Here is an 18,445-nt window from a genome sequence, read left to right on the forward strand (position 1 = left end):
GCATTGGGTCTTTGTTGCTGTGCGTGGGGCTACGCTTCGTTGCGGTGCGTGGGCTTCTCATTGCGGTGGCTTCTCTTGTTGCGGAGCACGGGCTCTAGGCACACTGGCTTCAGTAGCTGTGGCACGCAGGCTCAGTAGTTGTGGTGCACGGGTATAGTTGCTCCATGGCATGTGGGACCTTCCTGAACCAGGGCTCAAGCCCATGTCCCCTGCATTGACAGGCGGATTCTTAACCACTGCACCACCAGGGAAGTCCCAAGCCACTTAATGTCTTTGATTAAAGTTTTTCTTTGTAGAAGGAGGATAATGATAATCACTTTTTACACAATCTAGGGTCGTTCTGATGATAAAATGAGATAAAGAATTCCAAAACCTTTTATCATCATTATGACTACTGTTAATAATGTTTCTTAGAATCGTAGACAGGTAGCATGAGGAAGGACCTTGAAAATTCAGCTACCACCTTTTAAAGGAGGAGAAGCTGAGCCTGAAGGAGATTAACTGGCTTACTCAAGGTAAAATGCTTTCCCTTGACCCTGTTTTCATTGTGGGGACTGAACACTCTTTAGGACAGACTTTAGAAGGCCCAGTCCTCTGTAAGCAGTGATGAACTGTTGTGTAAGGATAAACTGTATATAGATGTTGCTATGGTTTGTCAAACAGAAGGTCCTTATGTAAGGACAAGTTTAGTTCCTGGGATTGAAACTTTCATGGTTGTACTTTTTTGTTTAATTAAACTGATGCATTGTAAAAGATGAATACCTTTCTTGTCTGGCCATTGTGGAGCCTGCTTTATTGTGTTCACCTCAAGGTTCCTTCCAGGCTGAAAAAGAAGTGGAACTGAGGTAGGCGAAAGAGAAAGAAAGCTCAGTTTACTCCTAGTATTAGGCAAAACCAAGGTTCTTGAATCCCTTGGCCAATGACTACAGAATAATTGGCCTTTTGAGGATCCATCTTCTTATTCTTTGGCCTCTGTCCTAGAGCATCTGCCCCTTTAAGGACCAAGGGCCCCATGGTCACTGTGAAGATTAAGGATCCTGGTTGCCAGCCCATCCCTGTGGTAACTCAATGCCGTGGGGATTAGCAGGGCCCTATTCAGGGTCTCCCAGTTTTAAAGCCAGTGGTGCACGGAGTCCCAGGCAAAGAAGTAAAAGAGACACAGGTGTGTTGTAGAGACTGGAAGATTCCAGGATGTCTGGAGGTGAACATGGTGAAGAAGGGAAGGACCAGCAAGTCATTCTGGACAACCCTCAGAAATCTGGCACCGTATGGACTGGGTAGGAGGAGATTCAGAACAGGTACTATAGACTGAAGATTTAAGAAGGAGAAGAGATCTGAGCTGAAAACATGGGAGGAAAATAAAGAGATCTGGGGATTGAAATCTAGAGGAAGGAAAAAGCCTGAGGATGAAGGAAAGACAATACCAAGACTCTGGAGCCACGTGACAGAGTATAATGATTGAGGGTGAGGGTCGAGGAGCTTGGGGGCCTGCGAAACTCAGAAAGTCTTCAGGATGGTGGCTACAGGGACAGAGACAGAGAGAAACAGTGGGCTGAATCCGGGAAAGACCAGGCACAGTGAGTTTGGGCAATAGTCCTTAGAATAGATGAATCCAAGGGCAGATGAGAACAGGTAGGAACATGGCCAAGAAATTGAGCCTTGCAGGGGATAGGGACTGGGTGGGAAAAGATGAGGGAATGTCAACTACAGAATGTGGGAAGAAGTGAAATGAACACAAGTGAGGAGTGGTGTGGGCAGAGAGGGAAGGGACATTTTAAATCAGGAAATGACTAAGGTTGATGTACCCTGAGAAAGAAGGAGAAATTGACGGAGATGATGAGAAGAAACTGTAAGAAAACACAATGGGGGAGTTAGTACTGAACACACAGGAAGGGGATGGCTTGGGGTTAGCAATGGAGGCATAGAGACCCTGAATTTTATTATTATTATTTTTTTAATTAAAAAAAATTTTTTAACATCTTTATTGGAGTATAATTGCTTTACAGTGGTGTGTTAGTTTCTGCTCTATAGCAAAGTGAATCAGCCATACATATACATATATCCCCATATCTCCTCCCTCTTGTGTCTCCCTCCCACCCTCCCTATCCTCTAGGTGGTCACAAAACACCGAGCTGATCTCCCTGTCCTATGTGGCTGCTTCCCACTAGCTATCTATTTTACATTTGGTAGTGTATATATGTCCATACCACTCTCCCACTTCGTCCCAGCTTACCCTTCCAACTCCCCGTGTCCTCAAGTCCATTCTCTATGTCTGCAAGACCCTGGATTTTAAAAAGAAGAAAAGGCATTGAACTAGAGAGGAAATACCAGAAATTAATTCATTTTGGGGGGAACATTTTCCAGCAAATTCCCAGAAAGATCTGGTGGGACATATCGACTCACTTCCTCTTCTTCTGTTAGACACTGCTAGCTGCCTCATCTTTTTTGACCAAACAGAGAATTCATATCCTTGGAGACATGCCCTCTTGAACTTTGTAGACAGTTTCCTAGAGAAGGTTGAGAAAGATGGGAGATAGAGGCAACCAGGATAGGGAGATTCTATCTCCAGATTCTTTGGCATTATTTAGACTCCCATAGGCGGTTGACCCTGGGTGGACTCCATTGTGACCTTGACTAGTCACTGGAAGTCCAGCCCGTTGTCAAGATAGATTGGTTCTAGGTCTACCTTTGGGGAAGCTTGAGAGGGCTGGGTAACCCAATGGGACTGGGCTAGACCTGGAATGGTTTCTGAAAGTTGGATGTGATGATTAAAGCAACATTTGCTCAGTATTTTTTCTCCTTTGGCTTGATCTCAGGCTCAGTTATTACCTGCATTAACTCACTTCTTTCTGCTTAGAGAACAGGAAAAAGATGAGGATGGAACAAGCAATCTTCAGTCAAGCTCCTTGACTGAAGAAGCAAGGAAATAGAAGGCTTTAGGAACATAAATGCTTTATTATCATGGGTTAGAAAAATGCATGAGAGGAATAGACAAATGACACGGATCAAGGCCCAAAAAGGATGCAATATCTGGAAAAGAACTCAAGGCCTTTTGCCAGCCTTATGGATATGTCTCTGCTGCCCTTCTTTAAGGGGTAGGGAGTTAGGAGCTGAGCATCTGTAACTTCTGCAGAATGGGCCTAGCCCCACAGGCCTGACCTTGCAAAACACGTTTCTCAACCTCCCTGGGAGGTGCTGACAGAAGGAATGAGGTGGGCTGACTTGTAAGGGTGAAAAAGTAAGAGGGAGCTTTTAGTCATTAGGGACACTAGAAAATGGTATATGGAAACCACTTCTGGGGGATGTGCCCACATAGATGTGAATGAATAAGGTTTGGAACATTGTAGGGACTGAAAGATGAAAGTATAGTGTTTAAAGGCTGTGATATCCAAATGACTATTACACTGTCTTACTCCATCTAATATCCCTTAGTATTTAAAACATGGACTAGTTGGTATAAGTACCTTTAGGGAAGCTGTCAGCAGGACCACAGTAGGATGTGGGATTTAATTGTATTTGTTTCTGGGCCAATGGGATAATTTATTTTGGCATTTATCATATGTATCCCAGCAACACTTTGTGAATGAAATAATGTATGAGCATCACCAGTGTGTCTGTGGGGTCAAAGGGTGGTATTCAATTAGAGGCATGAGTAATGCTTGAGTCACAGATCTTTGGAGAATTCAATCAGTACAAAATTTCTTTTGGAAGGAGAATGTACTCATCTTCTTAAGGGTTTACGTAAACACAAATGACATACCTAGTTTAAAAGAAGAAAAAAGATGTACTCTCTTTAATCATTTTGAATGGCTTAACCCTATCTTTCCTGCCCCTTTAAAAACTATTACTTTCTTTGATTGTTTCCCTTCTTATTTTTAAATTAAAAACTTAGTTGAGAGACAGTATTCACACTTATCAAGAAGCTTTATCTGATTTATGGATGTAAAATGAAATAACAGATGTCAGAGGGACATTCCTTATTTGATAAAAACCCTTGGACAAAGTCCAAGGGTATTTTTATTGATATAGATTGTAAGTATAAGGGGTCCTGGAAAGACTCTTGTTGAGGAGGGGTGTTTTTTTTGCTAGAATGGAGAAGTTGCTGTGGGGGTGAAGGGTATTTGAGAGGAAGGAGGCAATCCAGGCAAGATAGTCAAGAATTATAACTTATGGGACAGAGGAAGGAATGGGACAATGGCATGTACCATGAAGTCTCAGATCATCTTTCTCAACAGCACTTTTTATTTGCCTCAGTTTATAAGGAGGAAATGGAAGATAGAGAAGATAAGTCATTTTCCCAGGGTTTTGAAGCAAGTAAGCTGCACAGCTTGCTACTGAAGCTGGATCTTTCTGTTTCCAGAGTTATGGTCTTGGTGTGAACTTGGAAAATGGACACCTTATTTGGTGGGTAATAAGACTGATTCCATCTTTTCCTGTAAGTCTTTCAGAGTAGTTCCTAGATTAGAATTTGCCTACAGGATCCTTGAGGGTGGGACCATGTCATTATTATCTCTCAACATTGTATCCCCAGCCCCAAGTGAGAACATTACAAACAGCGAATGAAGGTCCTGGAGGGAGTTGGAGAGCTGGGGCTCTTCATTCAGGTAGTGGAGAACACATGATCTCTTAAGGTAGTGAAGCTTTGGGCAAAACTTGGGACCAATAGATTTCTTGGGTGTAGGGCTATATCGTTATGAAGAGCAAAGGATGTGTGTCGTGTCTCAAAGAACATGGACAGAGCCTGGTGCGAAGTACCCTGAGAACCTAGGCTTTCCTTTTCCTTGTGCCCAAGGGGTTCATGGCTGGCCTAAGGGTTGAGCTTCCCTTTACAGGCACACGGATCTCCTGGTGAATTCCTTGACTTGACCTTGCTACTAGCCACTCAAAGTAATACAGTCTCTGGCCAGCATGGAGTTCTATGTGTCAGGTTCTTGGAGTTGTCTAGGGTAAATGTATTAAGAACGGCCTATCATGTGCCTCCTTGCTTTAGGTTTGTAATATGCATAATCTGTTTCACTTTTCTGAGCTCCTATCTCTAGGTCCTAGAAGGAAGGCAAGCTTGATTGGAGTGGCTGTTTTTCCCCAGGTGTTAAGAGTCTTCCCTTTGCATCCCAGCCTGACTGAATCACCTTGGTCCGTTCTCTCCCAGATCCCATCGTTGGGGCTATAGGAACGTGAGATATTGCACTAGGATGTAGTCTGAGAGTTAGAAGAGCCCTTAAAGATTCCTCTAATTGAAGCCCTTCATATTGTCATATTGTTCTTCACTTGGCCATCACCTAGATCTTGAGTTATAATCGGAGTCAGCTGGCAGTGCCCAGAGCCGTGGGCCCTAAGAAGCACATACTGAGGGAGCAAGAGGGGAGTCTGAGCCAGTGCTTTGCTCTTATTGCAACCTTTTGAGTGGGAGTGGGGTCCTGAACACTGAATCAAAGTCTTTAGGTCAATGCATTGTCCCCTGATGTATCTGGGAATCAAATAAGATAAAATGAGCTGAAAGTGAGGTAAGAAGGGCTTAGATTAGACTTTCAGAAGGACTGGCATAGTGGAAACAGTGATTATGTCATTGTCTTCTCTAGGAGGCTTTTAAAAATAGGAACTGTGTTATTGGGTCTGGGCTGGGTATGGAGGTCTTTATGTATGGCTGTGGAGGGATGGTCAGTTTGATTGTCCTGGGACACCTCTAGCAAGCCCAGACAGCTGAGAAATCCTCATTCTTTAAATGAGACAGTCCTGGGAGAAAAGAAAGGCAGACTTGGAGCTGGGGAAGGTGGGGGAAGGGAAGCAGGTATTCGTGGAGGGCTGCTTGAAGACCATCTGTATTTCATTACAGAGCTGCCACTCTCACCCTCTTCCCTGTGTATGCTCTCCCTCCCTCCCTCTCTCTCTCTCTCTCTCTCTCTCTCACTCTCACTCTCACTTTCTCTCTCTCTCTCTCTCTCTCTCTCACACACACACACACACACACACACACACACACACACACACACATACACACACACTCACTGCTGCTCTGACTCCACTCCCATCCTTAATTCTAGCGAAGATGCTAAAGGAACATCATATCCGACTCCTGTTACCTCTTCCCCAGACTCGACAGATGCAGCTCTCAAAGCTGAGAACTGGACCAGTCTCCTGGAGCCCAGCTTCCCTGCTAGCCGCTGCTGCCGTTCACACTGTTTCTTTACGGAGGCAGCTCCTTTGTCTCAGGGATCGAGGGTTTTCCTGAATCTCCCAGCTTTGCCCAGCCCCTGTGTGAGAATAGCTGGAATGGGATGAAACCACAGCGAGGGAGAGGGGTGGAGGTAGAGAAGGCTTCGGTTTTCTCTGCTGGGCTGGGTGCGCTCTGCTTAATTAGCATGAGAATAGAAAGGCATTCTCCCTATCCTCCCTTAGGGATGGAGAGGAAAGAAGAGCAAAGGCTGTAGCTCTGTCCTACTCCATCAGAGATTCTGGGACTGGGAAAATGACCACCTTCACATTTCTCCAATCCTCTGAGGACCCCAGGACCCACGGTATTGAGAAAAGCTTTGATGGAGCCGGCTGGTAGATCTCCACTCCAGATTTTCCAGCTGTCCCTGTCCCCCCACCGCTCAGAGAGCAGGATGCTGAGATGGCTCGGTGATGCAGAAGGTATGTGCTTTTTCAGTTCTGGTGCTGATGCTGTGTGTGTGGTGAGGTCTCTGTGGCGCAATGGACGAGCGCGCTGGACTTCTAATCCAGAGGTTCCGGGTTCGAGTCCCGGCAGAGATGGTCACCTGGCAGGTACCTCTTTTATTTTGTATGCTGTCATGCTAGGTCGATAATTATATTTATTCCTTCCTGGGGCTCTGGGAAGAGAAAGGAAACCGCTTTCCTTGGGAATCCTGGACCTCCCCTCTTTTTCTCTCTCCTCCTTCTTTGTTCTTTCTCTGTTCCTCCCTTACTAATTTTCGTTGTCTAATGAAGGCTCAGATGTCTGCTGCATCTCTCTGCTCAGCCTGACTGACACAGCCTTTGAATCCTTTGCTTCATAGAAAAATCATTGGCACAGAGGGACAGAGACGCCTTGCCATAGGTTTTGGAACCACTATGGTTCCATCCCTTTACCTCCAAGAAAACAAAAAAGCAGATCGTCCCATATGCTGATGAGGAAAGGTCCAGTTGTGTTCCAAGGTGACAATCACCTTGACCCAGGTGGGTCAGGAGATGGATGGGGTCATGCAGAGGATGATTTCTTGTGCTATCTTTGTTGGCTATACTTTTGTATTCCAAAGGGTGGGCTTTTTGTGCTAATGCTCATCACCGACTTCCTCATCTACAAGGTGAGATGTAATCATTGCTCTTTGTCTCAGTGGAATAAACTACACAACAGCATGCCAATTACCGGCAGCAGACAAACTTGTACAAGAAAGTCAAGGTCTTAAATGCTCTTTGCTGTGAAAAGTTTGCAGCCTTTCCTGATTGCAGGACAAAGTTTGAAGTTTGTATCTGAATGTTATTTTCATAATTCCTGGTTTCCAACAAGCCTTTTTCTCACCACCTCTCTCACCCTGCATCCACTTCTGCTCTCTTTCCCTATCTCATCTAATGGGCCATATTCAGCAAGATTGGGAGCTCGGTCAGATTGGTTTTCTACTTTGGGCTGGCCTGGCTCTCTCCCTTTCACGTTGCAGCCTCTAGTCTATTAGCTAGAGGGAGCCACCCAAGCCAGGAACTGACCTCTACCTCAGGTGAACTCAGGAAACCTGAGAAGACACACCTCTCCTCCTGACTGCTGGCAAGTCAGCATCTCTCCCACACGGGGCTCTGGATGGGCGACCAGAGGACACAGCCAGCTGTGCACTCCTGTTCTAAGGAAGCTGGGGCGGGCTGAGAGAGGAGAATCCAAACCATGCCAAGAGGTAGGGAATTGACAGGGCAGACAGGAGGACACTGGAAGGCGACTGATGTGTTTTAAGCCTTTAGGACACATACATGTTTGTAGCAAGTTGAAACTCCTGAAATTCTTTTGAAGCAGTCTGGTACTTTAAAGGGACTTAGGATTCTTGCAGTAAGAACCAACACAGCTTTACCTTCCTGAGTTACTTTGGTAGAACACCAATGCGAATATTAACTCTTTCCTACCAGCCCCATGGATATGCCCTTTGGAGGATACTGGTGTGGACCTGAAATCCCTGGGCAGCCCTTCTGGAGCCTATTTTTAGCTCAGTTTATTCTAGATATTTTTGCTTAAAGGTCAGGCCTGAAAGGAAATTGGTCTGTGTGTGTGGATGGGGGTGTGTGGCGGGAGGGCGTTTTGGGGGGAGGTTTAGGGAAGGGGCATATCAGAGTTTTCAGCCTTAATTCAGAATACTACCTACATCTTTTAGCCGCCCCCCCACCCCCGCCCCTGCATCATTCTATTATAATTGTGCTGCTCAATAGTAACAGTTTTGAAAAGTTAAGAGGGTTGTTCCTCTGTCACTGTTAAAGTTTGTGGTAAGAGTACAGGTTCATCATGGCCTACTCTAAGGTTTTCTCAATTCTAGAAGCTTTCTAGGAATGTCGTTTTTATGAAATTGTGGGAACTGGGAGGGAATGTGTGCCCAAGTAGGCACTGAATTGAGATTCGTTCAAGTGTTTGATCAGGGTGGAATGTAGGCTGCTCCTTACGTGAAGTTCTATACCAGTGAGAAATAAACCTCACAGATAATCCCCCAAACTTATTTTAGCCAATGATTTCCATTTTCTAACTTAGAACCAGAAGACCTTGGTTTAAGTCGCAGCTTTGCCAAGTTTCTAAACCTCTCTGAACTTTAATTTGCTAGTTTATAAATACAAAATGGTACTACCTATCCTCCAAACGTAAAAATGAATGAGAAAGTCCATTGTACAGCTCTGTACAAGTATATAGGCTCTGTTAGTTTTGGGATTGCTTTTTTCTCTCTCCTCAGCATGTGGGAAAGATGCCTGGCCAGAGAGTAGGGAAATGAAAGGGTCTGAATGATCAGCTCCTGCCTGGAACCTCCACTGTGGCTGTATGCCACCAACTGGGGTTGATGCTGACTTGTGCCACCCTAACAAAGAGGATGGAATGGACTTTCTAGCTAGTGGAGTCCTTCAGAGGGCAGATGGTCCCTCTGTGCCTTACAGAGGTGGGTTCATCTCAGCCAGGTGGGTAGAGGCCCCTGCTGGCTACACCACTGAAGGGAAATAAATCCACTAATTCAAACATCATCAGCCTTTAGCTCCCTCAGCCTCTGAGGGGTAATGTTTTGGGGACTTGAAGAAGGACATCACCAGCACCGGCAGCAAGATTTTCCACATTGGTAAAAATTCCTTTATATGTGATAAAAACTTTCTTCTTAACATACGAGAGATAACTTCTAATTTATGAATATCATAATTATTGTATTTTAAAGATACTCAGAATATAAAATAGAAATGGGTGGGTTTTTTTTAATAAACTCATTTCACTGTAGGACTCAAATGCTTCATGGGTGCTGACGATGATCATTAATTACAAAGTATGCAGGCAGGATATGTCTTATTTATTATTGTATTCGCACTGCCTGAAATATGGTTGGCATTTGATGGATATATTTGAAAGAATGAGTGCTGACTTAGACTGGCTATAAATTATGTAGATAGGAAAGAGAAAGAGATGGAGCTCCTAGGGATCAGGAACACAGGAGATATCTTCATGCGTTAATTCATTCACTTTACAAATATTTATCAAGTGCCCACTTTATGCCACTTTCCATGTTGCAGGCACTGGGATCCAAAATAGCATTGCCCACTTCCCTCATGGAATGCATATTCCCATGGGCGAGATAAAGAATAGTTAGGTAAATAATATTATGATAGAATTGTAGGTAGGGATACCTGCTGAGGAACTAATGATTAAAGATAGAGTGATGTGAAGTGTGGTGGTCACAGAAGACTTTCCCAGGAGGTGGCATTTGAGTGAAGACTGAATGAAGCAAGAGAGCTCAGTGAGATCCAGAAGATGGGTGTTCCAAACAGAGAAACAGCAAGAGCAGAGAACCTGAGTTGGGCATGAGCTTGATGGCTTTGAGGGAAAGCACAAAGGTCAGTGTGGTTGGAAGGGAGGGAGTGATGAAGAGTAAAGTTCAGAGATAAATATGGGGCATGTCATGTAGGATAATGTACTCAACCCTATCACAGCCAACTCTGCCTTGTATAATAAGTCCAGTGTCTCCTCACTTTTCCTTTACTTTCCTGCAGTGAAATTTATAGGTTATATAACTTCCTACGCACATAATTAAAACAAATCAATAAAATATCCTCTTTGTAATATAAGGAAATAAATTTGTAATAAATGCTGTGTATTTTAATACATAAATGCCACACTAGCAGTCATACCTATATGAAGAATCACCTTCAGTGCAACAGCTATAGATGTTATATATGCAAAAAAAAAAAAATACAGGCATGTTTTAAATATCACAAGGAATGTCAGTCACAAGCAGTGTTGTGATTTTCCAAGCTGGTGCACACTTGATAAATTTATCATCAAAACAAATTAAATCTTCTTGCAAAGTATGCAGCATTTTGCATTCCTGAATATTTTAGGAAGTTTTAAACCATGCAGAAACTGTAGTTATATGGAAAAATAAGATAGAACCTAGGTCTAGACACCAACAACTAGCCTTTCAGTAGGCCATTCAAAAGAAGTGCACAACATGGGGCAAAGTCTTCTTTGTGTGAGATGCATCTACACATTGCAGGACACACAAATCTCAGGTAATCTTCCTCTCTGCGGCTAGCAGTGGTCCCCAATCATTACAAAAACAAAAAATACTCCACTAAATTTTCAAACCACTACCTCGGGGCAATTGCAGACCAACTGGCAAGTGCTGATATAAGGCTTGTAAGTCAAACTTTCCTTCATACTAATGAAAATCATTGGTGGGTTTGAGCATAGAAGTGGTAGAATCTGATTTAGATGTTAAAAGGATAATTTTGGCTATTGGTAAAGAATAGACTGGATTGGGGGGAGTGGAATGTTTGCAGGTCTGCTGGACCCAACACCTTTTAGAAGCAGCGGGACGTGGCACTGTGGTTCCCAAGTGGTGGAGCTAGTATCACCAGAAGTGGAGGGTTTTATAACAATGCCCACCTACAAAAGTGATTTATCATCTCTGGAGAGCTAGCCTGGCATGGATCATTTATATTTTGTCTAGGAACTACTTTTATTTATTGTCATTACAATGATTCCACTTACTAGGAAAAAAAAAAAAAATGTTCATTTTGTTTGTATTTAAGAGCCGTAGGAAATGGAACTTATTCTCCTAATCATGATTTCAGTGTTTATGTCTTTTGCAGTTTCTATAAATTATAATGGAACAGAATGTTTTTAAACTTCTCCATGTCTTCCTTGGAAGATATATCTTTTTGCTTCTGCAATGGTAATGTTTTCCTGTGGTGGTTCCATTGAGAGAATGGACAGCAGGTGAGGCACAGAGTCACATGATACGAGAAGCTGGAAACACGAGCATAGTGGAGGAAAAACTGCATGGGGATGACAGGGACCTGGGTCTGCATCAGAGGGCTTCCTCTTTACTTGCATAACTTTGGGCATGCACTAGGTTTCTTGAGCCTTGGTTTTCTCATCTAGAAAATGAGCCAAATAATATCTAGAATTAAATAAGGTAAAATGGAAAAGTGTCTGGATACGTAGATACATAGTAGGTGCAAAAACAAACACTGGCTTCCTTTTTTTATGGACAGTTTGTCCAACCAGACTTCTTCAGACTGCATGCCTCAAGCTATTTTCTTGGAGATCCTGTGTGAGGCTCTGGGGGACTTAGCCATGGACCACATGTTTCTCCACCTTGAAAATGCTTGGACATAGTAGAGTGCCAAGGGAAATAAGAAGTGCACAATGTATCTTCTATAGTAGTTACCCTCCAGAGGACTCACTCCCCTGTGGTCACTGTGGGAGCCCTGGATTTCTCTCTAGGGTTCTGAGCATCGAAACCTTGCAGCAATCCTTAGTCCAGCCCTGGGGACAAGGTTTCACAGGCCCTGTGGAGAGGGTCATGTGAAGCCTTTTTCTGCTAGGAGCAATGCAAGGCTTTAAAGCTAGGTATGAGGGCAAGTATGTCTATACAGGGAAGGTGGGATGAGACTAAAGACAAATTCCTGCGGAGCTGGGAGGAGATAGGATACCAGAGATCGGCTGCTGTGTTCCTGACCAGGGCACTTCCTGGAGACTGCTGCCTGCCATGCACCCAGTTCAGTCCTGAGTCTCAGAGAAGCATCATCTGGGAATCACTAACAACCCCAAATATTCTTCTTCCTTCTCCCCTTTTAGGGAAATGGTACCATCCAAAATAGCAGACAATTTAGAACCAATTATACTTATTTTGAAGGAATATGCAACTTTTTTTCTTTTCTAATTATGCACAAACTTCCAACAGTACTTTAAAATTTTTGTACTTAAGTGTGCCCCAAGTAGTGGAGGAGAGTGATTGCTTACCCCCAGGTGTCACGAAGCAGAGCCTAAAGTGGCTTTTGCCAAGTACAACATTGCTTTGAAGTCTCATACTTTATGCTACATTCTAGTACAAATTTGGGGTTCTATTTCATTATATCTGCATTTTTAGGTACAAAAATATTTATGTGGCTCCAAACCTTATAATAAAAATGACTGGCATGTCCCACATATGGGTGTCTGGTATATATCAGTTATAAAATCACAGAGGTATATTAATATTAAAAATGAGTTTGTGACCCCTGAGTATTCACTCAGAGGTGACGGGGGAGATAGCCTAGAGACTGGTTAAGTAGATAGAAACCTGGCAGGGAATGAACATTCATTCAGTTACTCATTCGACAGATATTTATTTAGTGCCTACTCCGTGCTAAGCATCGAACTAGGTGTGGGGATACAAGGATAAGCAAAAAGAGACAGAGATTATCACACAAATACATGTAGAATTGCAACTGTGAGTGAGAGAGGTCGATGGAGCCAAGGCCGTTTATGGCAGAGGGAGCTGACCTCCTCAGAGGGGCCAAGGAAAGCTTCTTCCAGGAAATGTCTCTTGACCTGAATCTGAAAGATCAGTAGGAAATAGGCAAAGAATGAAGGAAAGAGCTTTCCAGACAAAGGAACAGGGAGCACAAAGGTCTTGTGGTGGGAGGGAGGACAAATGGCTGAAAAGTGAGTGTAGTTTCACTACAGAGAGGAAGGCAGAAAGTGGCGTGAAATGAAGTTGGAGAGAGAGGCAGGAGGCTGACCCCACAGGGCCTTGTTGTGACTGCAGAGGGTTTTGTCCTTATCTGAAAAACAGGGAGAAACCACTGAAGGGTTTTAAGTCAAAGAATAACATGATTAGCTTTGCATTTTAGACTGATTACTACAGCTGCTGCTCAGGGGACAGGGTAGAAGGGTGCCAGGATAGATGCTGGAGCTGAATAGCAGGTCAGTAGTTGTTGTGCAAAGTGAGGTTAGCTTGGATTGGGGGGTGGGGGGTGGGTAGTGGTGCAAACAGAGAGAAATAGGTGGGTTTTAGAGATATTTAGGAGCTAAAATGTGCAGGATTTGGTGGTGGGTTGGAAATGGTACAAAGAGGAAGGACTTGTCAAGTATGGCTCCAAGATTTCTGGCTTGCCTGCCATTGACTGAGATAGGAAACACTGAAAGAAGACCAGGTTCGGGGTAGGTGAGTTCAGCTCTGAGCTTCTAACTTTGAGGTGCTCTGAAGTTGAGAGCTGGGTCAGGGTCTGAACTGATGGTTTGATTTTAGGAGTCATCTGCATGTTGGAATTTGAAGCCAAAAGTATGAATGAGATCACCTGGGAGAAAGTGTAGAGTGAGAAGGACCTAAGAATGAGCTAAGAGGAACTCTAATATTTAATGGCACAGTAGAAAAGAGAAAAGCAATGGCAAGAGAAATAAGGGAAACTGGAATATTATCATTTCTGAACTCACAGGAAGGGAGCGTTCAAGATGGGACTTAATTGAGTACCACATGCTACTGAAAAGTCAAGAATAAGCAGAACTAAACTTATCTGTTAGATTCAGTGACGTGGAAGCCAGTGGTGGGAGTTATTTCACTTTCTATGGAGTATCAGGGCAAGAAACTGGATGGGAGTGCAGAGGAAGGGGGAGAGGAAGACATGGAGGGAACACAGAGAGGCAACTCTTAAAAGTTTGGCTGAGAAGGGATGAGGGGAGGGTGGTGAGCTGGATGGCAGAAAGAGCCAAACAAGAACATCTTTTTGTTTTTTCTATTTTAAAACTTTTAATTCTGGAAATTTTCCAATGTAAATAAATTCAACAGAGTAGTATCACGAACCCTCATGTACCCATCACTTAGTTTCAACAATGATTAACTCATGGCCAAACTTGTATCTATACATCCACCCATTTTATTTGTTTTTGCAGTGGGAGAGACTTGAGCTGTTTGAAAACCACTGGGCAGGAAGTCATTGAGAAGGAGAGTTTGAATAGTCAAGAGAGAGAAATAGAGGAAAAAGGCAAAAATGATAGCCAAGGTTTCTGAGGAAGTGGAGGCGGGGTGGGAATATGACGTAGAGTGCCGTGAAGGGATTCACTTTGGTAGCTGGAGAGTCAGCTTCTCTCTTGCTGTAGGATGGTAGCATGTGTGCAGATGTAGATTTGCATGTTGACATCCGGAAGATAAGAAAATTTCACCTGATGATGCAGGTGGCTCCTTCTCCTCCTCTTCCTCCTTCTCCTCCTCCTCCTCCTTCTTTTAAAGTAAGTAATCATGTCGTCTTGTGAGAATAACTGGGAAAAAGAGGGTGTTGCGTGTTTGAAGAAAGCATAGAAAGTTGGATTAGTTATGGTGGAGAGAGAGAGAGAATGCTAATATAGCAGAGAAATGTGGACTATTTAGTAGATGGTGTTAAAGGACCAATTTGGAGGAGATGGATTGGCCCTGAGAAGCAGATCCAATTCACATACATATGTATGTGTGTTTGTATGTCTGGCTTGTTAACGTTAGCCTTCATAGTATAGTAGTAGTATATCTAATGCTACTCTATTCCCCAGTGGAGGAATGTATCTAGGCGCATGTATATGTGTCTTCACAGAGGGCATGGACTCCACAATCTCGTGAGTGTGTGAGCAGAGTATATATATCTCAAAAAGGGAGGTGATTTAATTCTTAAAACATTTTAATTCTTAAAATGTCCAACAGCACATTGGTGTTTGTGTTTCCCATTAATTGGTTCAGGGCGCCACCTGCTGGAAATCTTGCTCAACAATGCCAGCCAGGCTTTTCCAATGCAAAATCTAAAACCTTTCTTCTCTGGAAAGTCAGTGTTCCTGCATATGGCATTTCCCTCATGGTATGTGAGCCTCATTTATTAGATACTCTTTTACTTTCTTTATTTGCATGTCATATCACAAACATTAAAATGTGTTCTTTTCTGACTTGATTTTGGTCAAAGATCGCATCTATCCCATTTCAATGCACGCGTTGTCTGTAAACCTCATCCATGATCCATATATGAAAGAAGAGAAATAAGATGTCAGACTTATCTGAAGGGGCGCGAATAAGAAGTAGATTATTGGTTAAAGGTGTATAAAGTATAAAAGATAGAGTCCAACTTTGACCAGGTTAAGAGATGTCTTATTTAGTAATCCCTCAAATTTGGATGTTGTCCGTGGCTTCCTATCCTAAATTCCTCTATATGTATTTCTTTATAATTTCCAAACTTGACCCCTCAGGAAACCAGGCTACTATAAAGGATCCTTTTCATGGTCTATCTTAATCTGAGTACGACGCCATTAAAACCTTTTCTCCAAGGTCTCCAGGTCACACCACTAAACGGCTCCCAGTTTCTAGGTTTTCTTCAAATAATTCCTTTCCTTTGAATTAACTTACTCTACGGGAGAGTTCAGGGATAAATCACTCTAATTGCTCCTTTAATTCAGTCAATAACTTTTAATTATGGTCATTTTACATATACAAACTCAGTCATGATTCACGGGGAATTTAGAGAAATGCCGTATAAAGTACTGAGTTATTCACAAGAAAAGCAGCATTTGTTTACTTTTTTTATTGGAGTATAATTGCTTTACAATGTTGTGTTAGTCTCTGCTGTACAGTGAAGTGAATCAGCTATATGTATACAAATATCCCCTCCCTCTTAGAAAAGCATTTGTCTATTTCCTCAGCCCGTCTTCATTAAATGCTTACTGTGTGTCAGGAGCTTTGAGAAGCACTGGGGAGATATGGGGAACAAGACAGGCATGATTCTGACCCTTACAGAGCTTGCTACATAGTGTGGAAAGCAGACATTAATTACGGCATCCCAACATGTTCTGGTGAGTTCTCTGCTAAAAGAAGTACAGAGAATGTCATGGAATATCTGGAGGACAAAGAGTCATGGAGGTCTTCCTGGAAGAAGTGGTATGAAGCCATGGAAGAAAGGGAGAACAAAAAGACACCAGGCAGGCTATGGGACGGGAGTCAAATGCTGAGAGCCAGACTGTGGAGGGGCTGATAAATCTTTTTAAGGAGTTTGGGTTTTATTATAAGAGCAAATACCAGCAATGAAAAATTTTAACTGTTTGTGTGTGTATGGGGGTAGGGGTGACCACACTCAGATTTATATTTGGAAAGATTATTCTAGCTGAAATTTGGAGAAGTTCTGGAGGAAAACCGCCGATGGGACATTAGTTTCAAGGTATGTGTGATGTGGCATTGGCTTATATTAGGGCAGTGGAGAAGGAGAAAAGTGAGTGAATCTGAGAGATATTTAAGATGTTGAATGGATAAGACTTGGTGGAAATTGGTTTTACGGTCAAAGGAAGAGACGAGTCCAGGATGGCTCACAGCTTTCTGGCTTGAACCAAGGGGTGATGGGAGGTGCCACTTAGTGAGACAGTGTGTACTAGACAAGATGTAGATTCTCGAAATGGTCAGGGAAGGTGAGTATTCCCCCTTGGACATGTTGAATTTGAAATGTCTAAGACATATTGGTAGATATGTCTAGTGAGCAATGAGATATGTAAGCCTGGAATGAGGAAGAGGAATCTGGGCTGGAGAGACAAGTCAGGAATCATCAGCCTGTTGGGAGTAAATTGATGTTTTGGGAGTGGTCGACATCTCACTGAAGGTACAGAAAAAAGAATGGCTTAAAAGAAGCCCTGAGGAACCCATCATTTAAGGAATCATTAGAAGAGGGGGAAGCCAACACAGGAGACCGGCCAGAGAGCCTGGGAGACAACCAGGAGGACAGGTGCCAGAGCCAATGGAAAGAAGCTCTTGAAAAAGGGTGTGTGGGCAGCAGTGGCAAAGCCTGCTGATAACAACTGATGTTTTCTTTAGAAGTAAGTCATGTGTGGCCTTGCCCAGTGCAGGTGCAGTGGAGGGCCAGAGTCGATTTCAGTTGGTTCACATGCGAACTGAGGCATGAGGAAGGGATGAGAAAGTGGAGGCAGTGAGTGCAGATTTGTTGTGAAATGGAGTTTAGGGATGGGGTGGGAGCTGGCGGGAGAAGTATGGTTAGGGGAGGGATGTTGTTGTTTTTTGGAAATGAAAGGGTTGAGAATGTTTCAACACTCATGGAAATTATCCCATGAAAGAAAGGCTGAAGGAACAAGAAAGGAAATACTCACTAAATAGTTTAGTCCCTAAGAAGATAACCAGAGCTAATTAAAAGATAATAATTTACTGGGCCCTTCTTTGTGCAGGAACTGTTCTGAGAGCACTATCTCATTTGCGTCTTATAGAGCCTCTCTGAGAGGTACTATTTTTATTATCCCATTTCTTTGAGATGAGGAAACTGACGCACAGATAGGTACCAAGGCCATGCAGTACATGGTGGAGCTGGGATTCATAACCATGCATCTGACTTGAGACTTGCACCATTAATCACAAGGTCTTGTTGTGTGATCCTCAGCCTAGCTGGAGACATAAATAGGAGGTATCCACCCTTTGTTCTTGTAAATAAAGAGGAAGGATATGGGGCAGTTACGGATGCAGGTAAGTGCCAGCTTGATTGGCATTATTAATTTCCTAGGGATGCCATAACAAATTACCCCAAACTGGGTGGTGTAAGAACACAGAAGTTTATTCTCTCACAGTTTTGGAAGTCAGAAGTCCAAAAATTAAGGCGTCATCTGGTCTCTCCCCCTCTGAAGGGGTCCCTTGTCTGAGGCCGCATACCTCCTACATCTGCCTCTATCATCACATGACCAGATTCTCTGTGTCTCAGAATTCTTTCTGCCTTTCTCTTATCAAGAGACCTGCCATTGGATTTAGGGCTCACCCTAAACTTAGTTATATCTGCAAAAATTCTTTTTCCAAATAAGGTCACATTCACAGGTTTTGAGGGTTAGGATCTGGACATTTTTTTTTTTTTTAGTGGGGACACTATTCAATCCACTATAGTTAGAAAGTTGAAGGAGTTTGGTCTGATGGATCTCTATCTTCTATGAAGTAGAATAAGAGTAATTTTCTGAGAGTGAACTCAGATG

The sequence above is a fragment of the Balaenoptera borealis genome (assembly GCF_965194805.1).
Source record: "Balaenoptera borealis genome assembly, chromosome: 1".
Taxonomy (NCBI): Eukaryota; Metazoa; Chordata; class Mammalia; order Artiodactyla; family Balaenopteridae; genus Balaenoptera; species Balaenoptera borealis.